General features: G+C 37.6%; 1 protein-coding gene across 6 annotated transcripts in view; it reads left to right on the top strand.

The window, feature by feature from the left end:
* Nucleotides 1-20,356, top strand: part of SAMD12 (sterile alpha motif domain containing 12) — a 378,425-nt gene that overhangs the window by 139,472 nt on the left and 218,597 nt on the right. The gene's annotated exons all lie outside the window — the stretch shown is intronic.

Raw genomic sequence — 20,356 nt, 5'->3', positions numbered from 1 at the left:
TCCATAGGATCAGGCCAGAATGGGAAAACATGAACTGTGGCTGATGAATTGCTGGAGGCTCAGTGTGCATAACTCTGAAGAAGAAACTCCAGGGGGACCCAGTCATTGGGGATATTATACTTTTGTGAATTTTACCTTCTGGAGCTTTACTAGGTTCTCATAGTTTATACCAGAGATGAATTCCCTTGTACATCTGGCAGAGAGAAGGGGAAAGGATCCATTTTGAAATGCAAGAGAGTATTCTGTTTTTAATAAATTTTGCCCTCATGAAAAACTATTTAACCAGAGCCTAACTGACCTGGGAGAAGAAAAATATCCAACTCCAGCCCTTCTAGCTATCCTGTTCTACCTAAAGGAAGGGGGGAACCTTACAAGTTCAAAGTACAGAAGTATAGGCTTACTAAAACACTGAGGGAACTCTAGAAATCTTTCCCCATCACAACTTACCACCACATTACTAAAGATCTATCGATAGCATTTACTTTTGCTTGGTTCGTGATGTCTGCCTATTAAGAAAAAACTACAAGACCAACTAAAGATTGAAAAAGCATCAGAATCAGACTCAGTAGGAATGCTGGAATTACTAGAAATTTAAAACTTGATGTAATTGATAGACTAAGAGGTTTAATGGACAGACAATATGCAATAACGGGCAATGTAGGTAGATAGATGAGAATTCTAAGAATTAAAAAGAAATGCTACAGATTAAAAAAAACATTCTAACAAAAATGAAGAATGCCTTTGATGAAACATATTAGACTAGACAGAGCTGAGGAAAAAATTATCTCCATTTTTGAGGCTATCTCAATAGAAATTTCCAAAAGTGAAAAACGGGGGGAACCCCAGAAAATATCTAGGAACTATGGGACAACTACAAATTATGGAACATATGTGTAATCCCAGAAGAGAAAGAAAAAAATAGGAAGAAACATCTGAAACAATGATGACTGAACTTTTCTCCAAATTAATGTCAGATACCAAACCACAGATCCAAGAAGCTAACAGAACACTAAGCAAGATAAATGTCAAAAAACATATATACCTTCATAGATCATATTTAAACTACCGAAAATCAAAGATTTAAGAATCCTGAGAAAAGCCACAAGGAGAAAACATCTTACCTGTAAAGGAATAAGTATAAGAATTACATTGACTTCTCAGAAACCGTGCAAACAAGAAGAGAATGGAATGAAATATTTAAAACATTGGGGGGCGGGAATTATGAATCTAGAATTCTATAACCTACAGAATTATCCTTCAAAAATGAACGAGAAGTAAAGACATTCTTAGACAAAAATTGAAGGGATTTGTTGCCAGTAGTCCTGTCTTGTAGGAAATGTTAAAAGAAGTTTCTTAGGGAGAAAAATGACATAGGTCAGAAACTCAGGTCTACACAAATAAAGGATAAATTTCAGAAAAAGAATAAGTGAAGATGAAAGAAAAACTTATTTTTCTCTTAATTGATCTAGCAAATATGTTCAAAATAATAGCTACCAGGTGTTCAATAATTATGCATATTCATGTATATGCTTATATGTAAGTGAAATGAATGACAATTATACAAAATAGAGGAGGGAGGAATTAAGATTATTATGTTAGGATAAGGTACTTATATTCCCTTTGAGCCAGGATAGTGTTATTTGAAAGTGGACTTGGATTAGTTAAAAATTTATATTGCAAACTCTAAAAGAGCCAGTAAAAATATTTTTTTAAAGTATACCTGATCTGCTAATAAAAGTGAGAAAAGAAAATCATATAAAATGCTCAGTTAAAACTAAAAATGCTAGAAGAAATGGAAGACAAATAGGAACAAAGAACAAAGGCAACAAATAGAAAACAGTTACAAATATGGTATAAATCCAGCTATGTCAATAATCACTTTGGATGTCAGTGGTCTAAATGCATCAGAGTGGATCAATAAACAAGACCCTATTATATGTTGTTTACAAGAAACCCATATTATATATAAAGACACATAGATTAAAAATAAATGAATAGAGAAAGATAAATCATGCTGACACTAATCAAAAGAAAGTAGGAGTAGCTATGTTAATTCTAGAGCAGTTTTTAAAGCAAACAGGGAAAAACGGGACATTATATAACAGAAAAGGGGTCAATTTTCCAAGAAGATGTAATAATTTATATGCATCTAACAACAGAGTATCAGAACATGTGAGGAAAAACTGATAACCACAAGGGGCAATGGATTAATCTACTATAGAGTTGGAGACTTCAAACCTGTCTACAGAAATGGGCAGATCCAGCAGGCAGAAAATTAGTTAAAAATAGAGTTGAACTCAACAATGCCATCATCAATCAACTGGATATAATGAACATCTGTAGATACTTCATTGAAAAACTCTCAAGCTCTCTTCTCAAGCTCATGTGGAACATTCACCAAGATAGACCACATTCCAGTCCATAATACACACCTTAAGAAAATTAGAAGAACAGAAACCATACAGTGCCTTCTCTTAGACCACCAGAGAATTAAATTGAAATTTAATTAGAATTAATAACATCTTGAAAGTCACAAAATATTTGGACATTAAGGACACACTTCTAAAGAACACATGGGTCAAAGGAGAAATCTTAAAGTGAAATTAACAATTTATCAAAATTCATAGTATAAAATGAAAATAGTTCTTGGAAAATGATGACCTTGAATGTGCATATATTATAAAATAAGATCTAAAATCTGTCATCTAAACTACCACCTTAGGAAACTAGGAAAAGAAGAGCAAATTACACCAAAAGTAAGCAGAAGAAAAAAAATAATAAAAATTAGACAGCAATCAATGGAATCGAAAATAGGAAGTCAGAGAAAATCATGGACACCAAACACTGGTTCATTTAAAAGATCAATGAAATCAATAAACCTCTAACCAGGCTAAGAAAGAAAGAAAAAAAAAAAGACACAAGTTACCAATATTAGAAATGAAAGCAGAGACATGGCTACCAAACCCCTGAACATTAACAGGATAATAAAGGATTATTATAAATAACTCCATGCACATAAATTTGACAACCTAGATGAAATGGACTAAGTCCTTGAAAGACACAATCTACCAAAACTCAAAGCTTATACAATAAGAAATAGGCAATCTGAGTAAGTTTATATCAACTTAAAAATTGAAAAATTTGTGACCTTCTGAAACAAACCACCAGGCCCAGAGGGTTTCACTGTGAATTCTGTCAAACATTTAAGAAGGAAGTTATGCTAATTCTCTAATCTCTTTCAGAGAATAAACACTGAGAGAATACTTCCAAACTCATTCTATGAGGCAAGCATTACCCTGATAATAAAACGCAGAGAGACATTACAAAGAAAGAAAACTGCTGACTGATCCCACTCACAAACATAGATGGAAAAAGCCTCAACAAAATATTAAATCCAACAATGTATAAAAGGAATTATGCACCATGACCAAATAGGATTTACCTCATGTATGCAAGGCTGGTTCAACATTTAAAAATTAATAACTGTAATCCACCTCACAGGCTAAAGAAGAAAAATCACATGATCATATAAATAGATGGAGAAAAAGCATTTGACAAAATCAACACCATTTATGATAAAAAAAAACCTCTCAATAAACTTTCAAAAGAGGGGAATTTCCTCAAGTTGATAATAGCAAAAAATCTAAATGTAATATACTCAATAGTGAGAAAGTCAAAGCTTTCACACTAAGATGAGGACTAAGACAAGGATGTCCTTCTCACCACTATTTTTCAACATCATATTGGAAGTCCTAGCTAAAGAAATAAGACAAAAAAAAAAGGGATGTAGATTGGAAAGGAAGAAATACAACTCTCTTTATTTGCAAATACCATGATTGTGTGTGTAGAAAATAAAAATAATTGACCCCCCAAAATTTCTGGAACTAGTAAGGCATTAGAACTAGGTTGTAGAAGATAAGGTAAATACACAAAACCCAATCAATTTCCTTTATACCAACAAAAGTAAGTGGAGTTTGAAATTAAGAACATTATACCATTTATATTGGCGCCCCCAAAATGAAATACTTAGGTATAAATCTTAAAAAAAAATATGTCCAAAGTCTATATGAGGAAAACTACAAAACTGATCAGTGAAATCAAAGACGACTAAAAAGGAGAGATAGTCCATATTTATGCATAGGAATACTCAATATTGTCAAGATGTTAGTTCTTTCCAACTTTGATGTATACATTCAACGTAATGCCAGTCAAAATCCCAGCAGGTAATTTAGTGGATATTGACAAACATTTTAAAGTTTATGTAGAGAGGCAACAGACCTAGAATAGCCAACGCAATATTGAAAACAGCAAAGGTGGTGAACAGACCCTACCCAAATCCAAGACTTATTATAAAGCTTCAGTAATGAAGGCAGAGTGGTATTATGAAAGAATAGACAAATAGGTCAATGAAATAGAATGGTGAGCCTAGAAGTAGAATTACATAAATATAATTGATCATTTTTTAAAGAATTTATTAATTTATTCATGAGAGACATAGAAAGACAGGCAGAGATCTAGGCAGAGGACCCTGGGATCATGCCCTGAGCAGAAGTCAGATGCTCAACTGAGCCACCCAGGTGTCCCTAATTGATCATTGATAAAGAGGTAAGGGCAATACAATGGAGAAAAGGTAGTCTATTCAAAAATGGTGCTGGAACAGCTGGGCATCCACATGCAAAACAAAAAGAACCTAGACTTCAGCTTTACATCTTTCACAAAAATTAACTCAAAATGGATCACAGGCTTAAATATAAAATTCAAAATCATAAAATTCCTGGAAGATAACAGGAGAAAAGCTAGATGGTCTCAGGTTTGCCCATGGCTTTTTAGACAGGGCACACTAAAGGCATGATCCATGTAAGTAGTAATTGATAAGCTAGATTTCATTAAAATTAAAAATTTCTGCTGTGTAATACACTGTCAGGATGAAAACAAGCCACCATCTGGGAAAAAATATTTGCAAAAGACATATCTAATAAAGGACAGTTATTCAGAATATACAAAGAACTGTTAAAACTCAACAATAGGGATACAACCCAGTAAAAAAAAAAATGTAAACAGACACCTCAATAAAGAAGATATACAGATGGCAAATAAGCATATGAAAGGATGTTCCGCATTAGGCCACCAGAGAAATAAGAATTAAAACAAGTTACCACTATTTACCCATTAGAATAGCCAAAATTTTAAATACCGATAATACTAAATGCTGATGAAAATGTGGAGCGACAGGAACCCTCATGGAAATGCAAAGTGGTACAGCTACTGTGGAAGACAGTTGACTAGTTTATTACAAAACTAAAAATACTCTTACCTTGTAATCTAACAATTACCACTGTTATTTTCCCAAAAATGCTGAAAACATCTGTCCACACAGAAACCTTCATGTGGATGTTCCTAGCAGCTTTCCTAATTATTGCCAAAACTTGTAAGCAACCAATATGTTCTTTAGAAAGTAAGTGGATTTTTAAAAACTGTGGTACCATGAAAACCCTACAAGAGAACACGGATAGTAACCTTTCTCCACTGTCAACCTTAGCAGCATATTCTAGATATGTCTCCTGAGGCAAGGGAAACAAAACTGAAAATAAGCTATTGGGACTATATCAAAATAAAAAGATTTTGCACAGCAAAATCTATCAACAAAAACAAAATTAAAAAAAAAACTCCAGAAAATATCAGCAGAACAAAAATTCAATCTAGTGAATTGGAGAAGATATTTGCAAGTGATATATCCTATTAGGGGTTAATATCCAAAATATATAAAGAACTTTTACAACTCAACACATGCACACACATACACAAAAACAGTTAAAAAATGAGCAGAGGACTTGAATAGACGTTTTTTTCAGTGATCTACAAATGGTCCACAGACACATGAAAAGATGCTCAGAATCACTCATCATCAGAGTAATGCAAATCAAAACCACAATGAGATACTACCTTATACCTGTCAGAATGACTAAAATCAAAAAAGAAATAACAAGTGTTGAGGATATGGAGAAAAAGGAACTATCGTGCACCATTAAAGGGAATGTAAGTTGATACACCCACTGTGGAAAACCTCATGGAGGTTCCTCAAAACAATGCAAATAGAAATACTATATCCCATAATTCCACTATTGGACTTTCCAAAGAAAACTAAATGCTTATTGCAGCATTATTTATAATAGCCAAGGTAAGGAAGCAGCCTAAGTGTTCAATAGGTAAATGGATAAGGAAAATACACATACACACAATGGAATATTATGCACGACATCTTATATAGGCTACATATATAAAAGACCACATACTGTGTAATTCTAACTGTATAGCATCCTGGAAAAGGCAAAATTATGCACACAGTAAAAATATCAATGGTTGTCAGGGATTAGGGAGGAAGGAAGGATGAATTGCCTGAACACAGAAGATTTTTACAGCAGTGAAATTACTCTTTATGATACTATAATAGTGGATACCTGTCACATGCATTTCTCCAAATCATTAGAATGTGCAACACTAAGCGTGAACCCTAAACTATGAAGTCTGAGTAATAATGATACATCATTGTAAATTCTTCTAAATGAAGAAAATGTACTTCTCTGGTGGAGGATATTGATAATGAAAGAGACTGTGCATGTGTGAGGCAGAGAAGTATACGTAAGAATTCTCTGTACTTCCCACTGAATGTTGCTGTGACTCTAGAATTGCACTAAAAACATTTTTTAAAAAGCTATGGAAAAACATAAGGTGAAAAATGATCGTGTCATCTTTTAGACTTTATATATTCTATCATCAAGAAATCAGTCATGATGAGAGAGATTTACTGTATTTACTTTATAGTTCATTCATTAAAGAGTAGTTACTTTGTATCTAGGTGCTAGTTATAGGGAATATTGTAGTAAATAAGTAAATGTAAAACTATCAGATAAGGTGTCAAAAGCATCGTGGGGAACAGTTACCATCTTTTGCTCAAGAAAGACAGCCCTGAGGAAATGACATTTAAACCAAGATGTGAATGACAAGCCAAAGCTAGTAATGAGGAAATCTGAGAGAAAGGCTAGCTTTCATTCATTACCTGCCCTAAAATAGGATAGGCTCCATGTGTTAGAGGAACAGACAAGAATGTCTTAGTCTTGGAACATTAAGACCAAGGCAAACAGCAGTAGTAAATGCATGAAGAAAGGGCCTTACAGACTGGAGGGTGGAATTTGGATTTTAAGTGGAAGGAGAAGACAATAAAGGACGCAATGAGGCCTACATATTTAAAAAATTACTCTGAAACTATGGAATAGATTATAGGAGGCAAATGTGGAAGATGGGGATTTGGATAGCAGATTATTGGGGCAGTCTAGGTGGGAAATGGTTGCCTTTTGAACTGGGTTGGAAGCGGTACAGGTGGAGATAAGCATTCAGGTCCTGAACACATTTTCCATGGGATTTTATGGATCATGTGTATCTGTGTGCTAGGAAGGGGGCAAGGGAAAGCTAAGGAATGAAAGGATTACTGACCTTTTGGTCAGTACCTACCAAAATATAGAAACACTTGTGGAAAAATAGAGTTGATGGAAATCACGCATTCTGTTTCAGGAACATGTTATGTTTGAGAGTCCTATTTGACATCTGAGTGAGCTCTCAAGTAGGCAGCTTGTATAATTGAGTCAAGTTACAGAGATACATTGAGGGAACAGTATAAACTTGAACATCATCACCTTATTGACAGTATTTAAAGCCAACAGGACTTGAAATTACCATGGGAGGGAATATCAACATTAGTAGGGGTACCAGGGCCAAACCATGAAACATATTATTTAGAGTTTGATCAAAGAGGGAGAACTGGCAATAAAGAGTGGCTCAGCGGTTTAGCGCTGCCTTCAGCCCAGGGTGTGATCCTGGAGACCCAGGATCGAATCCCACGTTGTACTCCCTACATGGAGCCTGCTTCTCCCTCTACCTATGTCTCTGCCTCTCTCTGTGTGTCTCTCATGAATAAATAAATAAAATCTTGAAAGAAAAAAAAAAAACACTAGAGTGAATTATATGGAAGCCAGGAGAAGAAAGTACTTCAAGAACAAGCAGTGTTTCCTTTTGTCAGATGCCACTAAGAGGCCACATGAAAGGAGATAGGTTATTGGAAGAAGTGATACCAGAAGTAGCAGCTGGCTGTGGCAAGAATATGTTTGGTGAAGGGTAGGGAGGAAAGCCCAACCAGAGTGACAGCACACGGTGCTGAAACAGATTACCTCAGATAATTCTTTCAAGATAGGTTTCTGTGAAGAGAACAGAGAAATGAGACAGTACCTGGTGGCAGAAATGGGGACCTGGAGATTAGGATTTTCAAAATAAATAGTGGCCCAAAACTAGAAACAATGTAAACATCTAATAGGGAATGAGAAAATTATAGCTTTTCAGTGGAATACAAGTATGTATGTACATGTCCCTGGACGTATGTTCTTTTGTATGGATAAGATATATCATGATAATTTTAAAGATGTGGAGACCTACAAGATGACACACCCAACAAAAGTATCCATTTCCTCATCCAACTGAACCTAATTTGAAAACAGTAAAGAGGGACACCTGGGTGGCTCAGCGGTTGAGCGTCTGCCTTTGGCTCAGGGTGTGATCCCAGAGTTCCAGGATAGAGCCTGCTTCTCCCTCTGCCTGTGTCTCTGCCTCTCTCTCTCATTTCTCATGATTAATAAATAAAATCTTTTAAAAAAGAAAATAGTAAAGAAATATGACAGTAACAATGAGAATGGAAGGGGAGACACCGGTAGGTTTGAAGGTAAACTCTCAGAGAGGCTTTAGACTTGGGGACAGGAGTGAGACACAGTATATAAGATAGGGAACAAGTAAAGAAATATCAAATAGTCTTTGCCTTGCCCTCGTCTACTGTAGGAACAAAGCCCAATGGCTAGATTATTATGCTGCTTCAGGCAAAGAAAAAAAAAGTCTGTTTCTTAAAAGTTTGTTTTTTTTAAATATCTAGATTGAGTTGGAACATATTTATGTATCAGCTCTCTGGAGTGATGTCATCTTCATTGTGGCATTTGGGGAGCATTCTGAGTAATTGGCCACTCAGGCAACAAGCCCAGTGCAAACATACAGAAATCCAAGTCTGGTCTCCATTGCCTAATTGTTTTTAATAGATCTATAAACCACATATTTAACTTACAGATAAAATCAAATATGCACATCAAAAACGTTTGAGAAATACCAACCCTCCCTTTAAAAACTTTAATTAGTATCCTCGAAGCAATTCAAAACAATATTGCATCCACAGAAAATAATAATCCCCAGTGGCTTTGAAAAAAAAACACATCAGAGAATAAGACAGCCCTTGGAAATTAAAATGCAATTTTGAAATAAATTTTAAAATTTAGTAGATGATTTGGCAGATGAAATTGAGAAAAGTCTCTTACCATGTAGAAGAGGGGTTAGCAAAGTTTTTCTATATAAAACCAGATAGTAAATATTTTTAGTTTTCCAATCTGTTTGGTCTCAGTCACAATCCTTCACTCTGGCTTTGTAGTATAAAAGCAATGGGCATGGCTGTGCTCCAGGAAAATTTTATGAACGCTGAAGTTTGAGTTGCACATGATCTTTACACATTATAAAATATTATTCTTTTGATCTTGTTAGCCATTTAAAAATATAAAAACCATTATTAGCTTACAGACCATATAGAAATATACAATGGGCTGGGTTTGGTCCTTGGAGCCATGGTTTACTGACCTCTGTTGTAGAAGAAAAGTATGGATGACCTGGGGGACAAGCAAACTACATTGTAGCATGAATTTATGCAATTGATGGAGTATAAGAAAAATTCTATTTGATTTTTGTCATGGGAAACTTCTTTGAGATTCTGAGCAGATGCAACATTAGACAGCTGAGAATGTGATACAAGAAAAATAAGGGAAATCAGAGCAATTGGTCCAGCATTGAACAGTATTTTTACATAGTCACAATATAGTAAATGCTACTTATTAATTTTTTTTTTTTTTTTTTTTTTTTGTGAGAGGTGAGGGAAGCATGTGCATGAGTGGAGGGGGCAGGAGAGGGACAGATGGGAAGAAAGAGAGAAAGAGAACTTTAAGCAGGCTCCATGCCCAGCACGTAGTCAAATCACGTAGATCTCATGACCCTGAGATCATGACCTGAGCTAAAGCCCAGAGGACACTTAACCAACTGAGCCACCCAGGCACCCCAACTACTTATTGATTTTTTAACTTCAAATCAGTACAGATAATATCGATCTGTTGGAGATGTAGGATAGAAAATATGCACTGTTGTCCTTGACAATATAAAAATACTGCAAATGACAGAAGGTGGGATGTGAAAGGAGATGGACTATTACAAAAGAGAATAAGAACAAAGAGGATCCTTATTTGGAAAGTCATACAGATTTAAATATATTAAGCTTGGAAAAACCACCAGTTAAAAACTAATATTAATAATCCTAACAGCAAACCAGGGAAGGGAAGAGGAAGCTGGCATGTATGTGCTAATTCCTGATCATTCTCTTAAGGATATCCAGAGATAATTATCTAAGTCTAATCAATTAAGAGAAATTGCTATGAGATTGCCCCCCCACCCCGAGATTGTGACTAGGGTTGGAGAAGAGAGATATTTGAGTTTGATCATATCTGTGTGCTATTCTGAGGAAATAATATCTTCCAGTGAGAACAAATGGGACAAGGGACTGGTGTTTTTCACTATACACTCTTTTGTTTATTTTTTTAAACCATGTGCATGCTTTCTTTGATAGCAAAAAGAAGATTAAGGATGGACCGGAAGATTATAAAAGCATAAAAATTAAATTGTTAAATAGTATGGAACTTTTTTTGTTTTCAGGGGGGCATGTGGCCATAAAGACATGTACAGGGACACAGATTCTAGGAAAATAGTTTTTAAAAATGTAATTGCATTAATGAAATAAATCGTAGGTTAAGATTTTCTTTAATTATATAAAAGTCAGTATTTGAGGGGATCCCTGGGTGGCGCAGCGGTTTGGCGCCTGCCTTTGGCCCAGGGCGCGATCCTGGAGGCCCGGGATCGAATCCCACATCGGGCTCCTGGTGCATGGAGCCTGCTTCTCCCTCTGCCTGTGTCTCTGCCTCTCTCTCTCAATCTGTGACTATCATAAATAAATAAAAATTAAAAAAAAAAGTCAGTATTTGAAAAGTAAACATAGGGGCACCTGGGTAGCTCAGTCCATTACGCATCTGCCTTGGGCTCAGGTCACAATCTCAGGGTCCTGGGATGGAGCCCTGCATCAAGCTTCCCACTCAACAGAGTCTCTTTCTCCCTCTTCTGTCCCTTTCCCCTGCTCGTGTACACTCTCAGGCACTTGCTCTCACTCGCTCTCTCTCGCTCTCTCAAAAAAAAATCTTAAAGAGAAAAATGAATAAGAAAAAATCTGCTTTTTCTGTTGTCTTCATCTCTTCTCTATTTTATCTTCCTTATTAAACATATGTAGCAAGATTTTCCAAGTTTTATCAATTGTGGATTGTCAGACTATTTTGCAAATTGACCAGTTTATCTGAACCAGAGTGTGGCCCTGTATTAGTTTGGGTTGCCATAGTAAACTACCATAAATTGGGGGCCTTAACAGAAACGTATTTTCTCAGAGTTCTGGAGGCTGGAGTCTTGAGAGTGCCAACATGGTAAAATCTGGTGAGCGCTCTCATCCTGGCTTACAGATAGCTGCCTTCTTGCTGTGTGCTCACATGATGGAGAGAGAAACAGACCCCACTTTCCGACCTCATTTAATCTTAATTACTTTCATAAAGACCCTATCTCCAAATACAGTCACATTGGGGGTTAGGGCTTCAACATATATGTTTTAGGGGTTAGAAACTTTAATACATAACAAGTTCCATTGAATTGTCATTTGGCTGAATCTAATATAGGGACAAATTGTTTTGCCACCAAGAAGTCATGGAAGTGGGAGAGTAGCTGTCCTTCATGTAGGCTTAACTTTTAAAATCCAAACACACTAAATTCTGGAATCTTGCACCGACTAACTCCTTCCCTCACAGCGCCCAGAGTTTTTAAGCTCTCCAGACCCCAGAGTGCCCACCCTGTCCTGCTAAATACAACTAGAATATTTTCATAATGCCTTAGTTTTCTCTGCTTGCCAATAGTCTGGTAGCCTCAACTTCCCAAGATCCATCAGCCCTCTTTTTTCTGTAAAATCATCAGAGCAACTGCTCAGCCTTATGATCTTTATTTTATCTTTACAACAACTCTGTAAGGTAGAGAAGTTGTTCCTGCTCACATTTTGCTGGTGATGTAAATGAAAGACTGATTAATAAGTACTGCCTTACTATACAGAACTGAAAAATGTGCTGCCTCCCATAATGAAGAGAGTAGAAAGATCCCAGGTCTAAGGGACAGATGACAGGTGTTGATCCTAGCTCTACCCTGGGCATACCCAGGTTAGCACAAAGGCAGGATTGTTTTTCACAGATTTATCTCAATGGATTCAATTAAGGAAGCGAACCAGCACTAGGAACTTCAGTTAAGAGAGCTCATGTCCTTTTTTTCCCCTATGGCCATCAAGCCAGAGTGATATCATGAGCCTCATTTCTTCTTGCATGTTTATCAAGCTAGAGTGATGTCATGGCATAAGCATGGACTGAATGCAGCTCTGAAATTCACTAGCAGAGTGACCTTGTATGAGTTACTTCAACTTTCTAACCTGTTCCTGTCAGCTGAAAGTAATAAGTACTTTTTAGGTTGTTGGGATGATTAAAGATGATTTATCTAAAGTGCTTAGAACAATTCTTCTTATATGCTTTGTTACAAAATTGAATCTAATGTTCTGTCTAGAATGGCATTAATAAGTTTTTCTGCCATGTTTCCAAATATGAAGTGGTCAGACTTGACCAGGCATGTTCTCATAATGATTTCAGAGGAGCAAGCAAAAGTGCATAAGCCCAAAAGGCCTCTTGAGAACTCCTTTCAGACCTGGTTCATCATCACCTTTGCCTTGTTCTTTTGGTCAAAGTAGGTCACACGGCTCCCTTTCCTTCTCCCTGCATCCCCTGGTGTCAAGATAGGGAGAAATAGATGCCACCTTATGCCTGAGGGACCTCTAGCTGTATTCAGAATTCAGAGAATCATTTTGTACTTAGGACATTTTTTTTTTATCAGTCCACCAAATTGTTATTCCCAAGGAATTGTCATAGAAATATGAAGTAAGGGGCACCTCAGTGGCTTAGTTAAGTATCTGCCTTCGGCTCACATCATGATCCCAGGGTCATGGGATCGAGCCTCACATCAGGCTCCCTGCTCAGTGGGGAGTCTCTTTCTCCCTCTCCCTCTGCCCTTCCCCTCACTTATATGTGAGTTCACTCTCTCTGAAATAAATAAAATCTTAAAAAAAAGAGAGAAAAATATGAAATGGTCATAACCATTTTCTGGTTCATACTTGTTTTCCTTTTTGCTTTAGCATGCTTTCATTCATCCAGCATTCACCCAGGGGTTTGACCATAAGGTATATGCTCAGAGCATATGTGTGTCTTTGTACCTTGCGGCAGAGCAGCTCCCATAGGGTATGCTTAGTTGGGCAGATGAGGAATGGGTTTTCCTGCTGTACTAAGATGAAGCAGACACAAAGTATAGTGTGATCCTCTTCTTCCATATTTCTCTTGACAAACATAACAATGTGGGCTCAGAGGAAGAGCAGGCCTTGATAAACTGAGCCATTCAGGATGCCACAGACATCTTGTTTCCTGTTGACTGCCTCTGCGTGTCTGTTTACTCCCTCCTTGGGGTTTTAATGTTGGAAACTTTTATGCCCAGCAGCATGCATTTGGAAGCCAGCAGATCTTCACCAGCATGACGTGCAGGCGTCTGCTTCACAGCTTGTAAATAGTAGTGTCTATGCATCTGGATGGTGCGCCTTTCTAAATAGTTCCGTCAGATGCCTGGGGAGTCCAGGCCATATCATTGGCATGGGATTGGGACCCTTTGTGCATGAATGTCCCTAGAGACAGGGAAGAGCTGATTCTGAGTCTCAGGGAAACCAGTGGCATGACCTATCATGGGAAAACACAAAGTGATATTTGTGTAGTTGCAGCAAAGTGGGTTTGAATAAAGGGACCATCCCTGTGACTCTCCTAATTTGGTATATTTATCTTTCCATGCTTTTTTTTTCCTATATTTTCTCATTTCTTATTCCTATGCTTGCCTTTTTTTTTTTTTTTTTTTTTTTTTTTTTTTTTTTTTTTTTTTTTTTTTTTTTTTTTTTTACTGGTGCCTTCTAATACTTCCCCTTGCCTTCAGTTGTCTTTGAGGTCACTAATCTTAACAGCTCCCAGTGCCTGCAACTCAACTCGAGTCAGCTGGACTCCATAGATCACCTGTGTCTGCTGTACTTCATTGATGCTTCCCTAGATCAGGCTTGGGAATCCAGCAGGAGAGCATATCACTGACATTCAAGAGATAAGAAGATATACTTTCCTGAACACATAGTATGTGGCAGGCTCTATTAAAGTGTTTTGGATAAACCATTTTTAATCTCCACAAATGACAAGATAGGTTTTAGTGTATTGAGGGACATGTTTAGAAAGGTTCAGTGAACTGCCCAAGGTCACAGTGCTAGTGAATGCCAGAACTAGCTTTCGGCCTAGGTCTGCATGACTCCAAATGCCAAGCTTGTTTCATTACATCACTCTCTGTGTCAATCGGAAAAGAAAAATCGAGGATCAGAAATGTGAGCTGTCTTGCTAAGAATTATAGTGCTAGAATGTCTCTGCATATTTGGCTCAGTATAAGAGAAATCTAATTGGAGAAAAGGCTGTTGTAGTTCTAACCTGGGAATGTCAAGAGCACAGCTGGGACTTGAATCATCTTTCTGACACTCAAGGATATAGGAGCTGTGATATATGATGACGGACCAGACAGTTCTTCATTCGTTCAACAAATAATTATTGAGTGCCTGCTATGTGCCGAGTACTATTCTAAAGTTTGGGATTCTTCACAAAATAAGAAAGATCTCTGCTTTTTGTGGAGATGGCAGGCCAGTGGGAAGAGACAGATGAGGATCATAATAGACAAAATGAGTGAACTGTGTAGTATGGTGGAGGATACTTGCTCTTGAGAACGAAACATTGAAGCGAGGTAATGAGTATCAGAAGTGCCAGAGAGAGGAGGGTTGCATTTTTAAATAAGGAGATCTGGGCAGAACTTAGGAGGTAGAACTTGAGCAATGGTTTGAAAGAAGTGAAGGGTCAGTGCCTGGGAGAGGAGCCTCCCTGGCAAGATATGAAGTGGGTATAGTTGGCATTCATGAGCAAAAGCAAGAAGACTGATGTAGTAAGAGCAGTAAGTATTAGGGAAAGGTGGTGATGGTGGCCATCAGAGATACTGGGTCACCAGATTGCTTGAGGCTTTGTAAGCCATTTCAAAGTTTTAAAATAAGGGGGAAAAAAAACTAATGCATCTGTTAGGTGCATTAGGTACCTAGATGAATTGGACTAGGTGTGGCATGATAGTGTTTTTGATCAGGGTTATAGCAATGTTGGTGATGAAAAGAGATTGGAGTCTAGACATATTTAAAGGTAGACCCGTGGGGGCAGCCCCAGTGGCCCAGCGGTTTAGCGCCGCCTTCAGCCCAGGGCATGACCCTGGAGACTTGGGATCAAGTCCCACATTGGGCTCACTGCATGGAGCCTGCTTCTCCCTCTGCCTGTGTCTCTGCCTCTCTCTGTGCCTCTCATGAATAAACAAAATCTTTAAAAATAAATAAACAAACAAATAAATAATAAAGGTAGACCCATAAGGCTTTGCCAACAGATTAGATGTGGAATACAAGAGAGAGAGAGAAATATATGTTGAATTTAGGATTTGGGGCTTCAGTAGCACAAAGTATGGAGTTTACCTTATTAGATGAAGTGAGAAAGTCAGTTTTGAGGGAAAGGACAGGTCAGTTTTGGACATGAATTGAAATGTTCATTGAATTTGAAATGTTTATTAGATCCGCAAATGGAACTGTGAAATCTGTTGTATGTGATTCTTTAGTTTGGGAAGAATGGGGGCTGGAGATATAATTTCTGATTTATCAACAAATACCATGGTTTAAAACAAAAAAACTACGAGACCCAATGGAGAGCACCAGTACAATGTGTGAAATGGAAATCAGTGCATAGAGTGGTGAGATTTGTCTTGCATTGCTCCAGAGGGCAGGACTCAGAATCCATAAGAAAGAGGATAGAAGTCTGACTTTGGCTTCAATACAAAAAACTATTTTAAGCCCTTAGAGCTTATTAGCAATGGAATAGCCCATTTCACAAGATTTTTTTTTTTTTTTTTGAGATTTTATTTCTTTTTTGAGAGACAGAGTGAGCAAGCCAGGGGGAAGAACAGAGGGGGAAGGAGAAGCAGACTCCCCGCTGAGCAGGGAGTCCCACATGGGGCTCGATCCCAAGGCCCTGGGATCATGGCCTGAGCCAAAGGCAGACTCTTAACCAACTGGGCCATGCAGGTACCCCAATGGGATGCATTCTTTGATGCTACAAATTTTCAGGGAGAGTCTTAAACCTAGATCATTGTTTTTCCAAATTTTGTACAGCTCTAAAAAAAAGTACCTTCAATCACTATTGGTCTTTATCCAGGTAGCTTACACACAAACATACCTTGATATATTTATCGTAGTCCTAGCTTACTAACCACCATTTTAGATGTCTTAAAGTGGATTGGATTTTTACCTTGGGTTTAAACTTGAACCTACTGACTGTTTAGAGTCCTCTAGAGACTGGTTCTGAGCATTTAGGAATGAAAAAGGCCATCACTAAATTCAGGATAAAATTAAGGAAAAAATTAGGTCAAGTTTTTTTTTTTTTTTTTTCAATGATGTACTCTAATAATGTCTTAGAAGAGTGGTTATCAAACTTTTAATCCCAGGACCCTATTATGCTCTTAAAAACTTTTGAGTACCTGAAAAAACTGATAATTACATGGATGGTACAAATATGGGAGAGTAACCAATATGCTGATTAACAAGGATTCCAGATGATGGGGCGCCTGGGTGGCTCAGTCAGTGCAGCATCTGCCTTTGGCTTGTGATCCCAGGGATGTGGAGTTGAATCCCACATCAGGCTCCCTGCTCCACGGGAAGTCTGCTTCTCCCTCTCCTTCTGCCCCTTCCTGCTGCTTGTGCTTGCTCACTCACTTGCTCTCAAATGAATAAAATCTTCAATTTAAAAAAAAAAAAGGATTCCACATGATGTATTGAAACCTGCAAAATAAAGTTGAAGTTCTTAAAATTTTACTTTCAGGAAAAGAGAACCCCTACTTTGACACAAGTTCCTCTGAAGAAGACTCAAAATTATAGATTTCCTCTAAGTTCAGTGTAAGCCAATGAAATGACTTTGGAAAAAAAAAAAAAGAAAGAAAGAGGGATCCCTGGGTGGCGCAGCGGTTTGGCGCCTGCCTTTGGCCCAGGGCGCGATCCTGGAGACCCGGGATCGATCCCACGTCGGGCTCCCGGTGCATGGAGCCTGCTTCTCCCTCTGCCTGTGTCTCTGCGCCTCTCTCTCTCTCTCTCTCTCTCTCTCTCTCTCTCTCTCTCTCTCTCTCATAAATAAATAAATAAATAAATAAATAAATAAATAAATGAATAAATAAATAAATAAATAAAAATTAAAAAAAAAGTCTTTAAAAAAAAAAAGAAAGAAAGAAGATAGGTAGATAGGTTTGGGTTTCAATAACATATTTCCTTTTGTAGTCAGTACATTTAAGATCCTTCTTAAGGCAATACTAACAAGCTATCATGCCCCGTAGAGGAGAATGAAAATTTAAAGGTCTAAAAGAGATGTATGTGAAGAACAGTTGAAGAAACTCATAATGTCACACTGTTTATTTGGAAAAATTCGTAAAGTTGCTTCCCCATTACTGTTGCACAGCTTAGAAGAGATGAACACCGCAATGAGGACATATGGACTGACTGAGGTGATGTTAAAGCAATGGTCAATTAAAGACCAAAAAATGTGAAATATCACTACATATATTTATCTTCTATTTATCTGAGAGGAGATTTTGCTTTTATCTGTAAACTTGCTAGCAGTGAGATATCTTCTCTTGGAGGGTATAAAGTTTAAGAAGCTTCCTTCATTTTAGTTTCATTTAAACCCAAGAATGACCGAGTGGAGCTCAGAAGCTATCCTGGGAACAGAATAGAATAGGAGGGAGAATCATTAAAACTTTCTAACTACCTCCTTAACTCCTGAAAGAGTTAAGGCAGCAGAAGATGGCATTATTACTACTAGAAAATCAATGAATTCCAAGTCAAGGATTCTGTGAACTAGCCCATCCTTCCATCTTTTGGGGGGGGTGAATGAGCTTCAAAAGCTGTGCCTGGAGACATAAATACCTTGTTGTATGCATGTTTGTCCTTTTCTTCAATCTCTTTTCCCCATCTTGAGTAAGATTACACAGTGGTTAAACCAATGGAAAAGAAGACCGGATTCTAAATGGAGAACATTGCACGATTGTAAGGGAACTTGCAAACACCTGTTTATAACGAGAGGCTGCAAATGTGTTTACCACTTCCTGGTATTTGGGCACAAAGCTCAGTTTGACTTGCCAGTGGGTATAAATGATCTATGAGTTCTCTACTTTTCCCCAGTTAGCCCACTGGGCCTCCTGTAAGCTTACCTACTTGAGTTTATACAGCCAGTGGGAGTGTAAAATTGCAGTGTTCTCTTATAAATCAAAACCTAGTATATTAAAGAGATTTTATGTTGCAAAACAGGTAAGGGATAATCGAATGACAAGATAAAATTTAACTTGAAAAACATTTTGTAACATGTTCTTTCAATATCAAATTTCCTTAAAGCATTTAATTATTTTATAACTTAGAAAAGCTTAAAGTTTACCTCCAAGAACTCAAAACTTAAGGGTTCTCTCCATGTAAATACAAATTAAAAATTACTGTAAAACAGGGCTGAAACGTTGAATAACAGTAAGAAATCATTTGCCCAAAAAAAGTAATTTGCAAACAAACTTTCCCTCAGGGATGCATCTTCCACCCCAAGTGAGATCTCCTTGTAAAATAGACCCTAAAAGCTCCTGAAGTGCATTTTCAGCTTGTCTATAGAAAGGCCAGGACCAATTCAGAGAGGAAATGCCTGGGATTCTGTTTGGTGTCACAATGCATGGAGTTAAGATAACAAACTGCCTCTGGCTTCTTTCAGGGCAACAAAACAAACTCAAATTGTCTCCAGGGCTATAAATCCAGTGAACGGTATGGTAGACCTGAGCCAGGAGAAAGGGAACTGGGGCAAATGTTTTTTTAATGTTTGCCTTTGGGCAGGATGGGTTTTTTTTGTTGTTGTTTTTTTGTTTTTTACTAGTTTACTATTTCTAATAAATATGAAATACTCTTTGTTTTTGTGAACTGTTTTGGTTTTGGCTCCCACTGGGAAACACAACATATCAGAATATTTTTGGCTAGAGTCGCATACAAAGAGAGCTGTGAGTAGAGCAGAGGAAAGGTGGGTGGTTGAAATAACATTGTGGAGCTATTAAGTTTGACGATGCTGCACCTCCCGGTGGGACAACCATACATGGATTGACATGAGTTTAGCATATGCTCCTCGTTGTTCCAAATTGCACATGGAGGTTTAAACTCTTTAAAAGGATCAGGTTATGGCATTCATGCCCCAGATTTAGTTGCTGTTGGAGATAGGGCAATCATGATAGGACAAGTGGCTGAGGTTCACCTAGGTGCTACGCAAAGAGCAGCTCAAGCAGAAAAAATAAAGTCAGCTCTGAGAATCCATAAGCAGCAGCAGACTGGGGCAAGTGGAGTCATTATGCCTCTTAACAAGTTGATGTGTAGCAAACTAATAATTTCATAATAAAGCCAAGGCTAAGAATCAGCTAATAAATGGGGCCAGTACTTTTATCACTCTCTGATTAAGAAGAGACAAGCAGTGCTTAATGATAGGACTCTTCATCCCTCCCCCATTTTATTTATGCCAGTTTACATGGAGGCAGATCCCTGTAGGTTCCTGCAGTCTTAAAAATCTATGCCTAAGGCTTTGAATTAATTGCTGTCCAAGCAAGTGTTACCAAATTACTTCTTAGTAAGAGTATACTCTGAAGGCAAAACAAAGCACCTCCTTGAGTATTGGCCTCAAAACACCTGAATTTATGACAAAGGGAAAATCTGAGACAAAAGCAAACATGGTGGGCTGATAAGGCGCCTCCTGAGTCAACTTGGCAGGAATGGGTTAATCTCTACCTGAAGCTCTTTTGAGGGGCTTTGACTTGATGCTGAGAGCCCTCTGTTTCCTAGGAAGGGAGCAAGTTAAAGATGGTCTTTCAGAAAGTTCAGTATATTAATATACAAGCAACTTCATTC

Source organism: Nyctereutes procyonoides, unplaced genomic scaffold (assembly GCF_905146905.1).
Source record: "Nyctereutes procyonoides isolate TBG_1078 unplaced genomic scaffold, NYPRO_anot_genome, whole genome shotgun sequence".
Taxonomy (NCBI): domain Eukaryota; kingdom Metazoa; phylum Chordata; class Mammalia; order Carnivora; family Canidae; genus Nyctereutes; species Nyctereutes procyonoides.
Note: the sequence above shows the minus strand (reverse complement) of the source record. Positions and strands in the feature narration are given on the sequence as shown.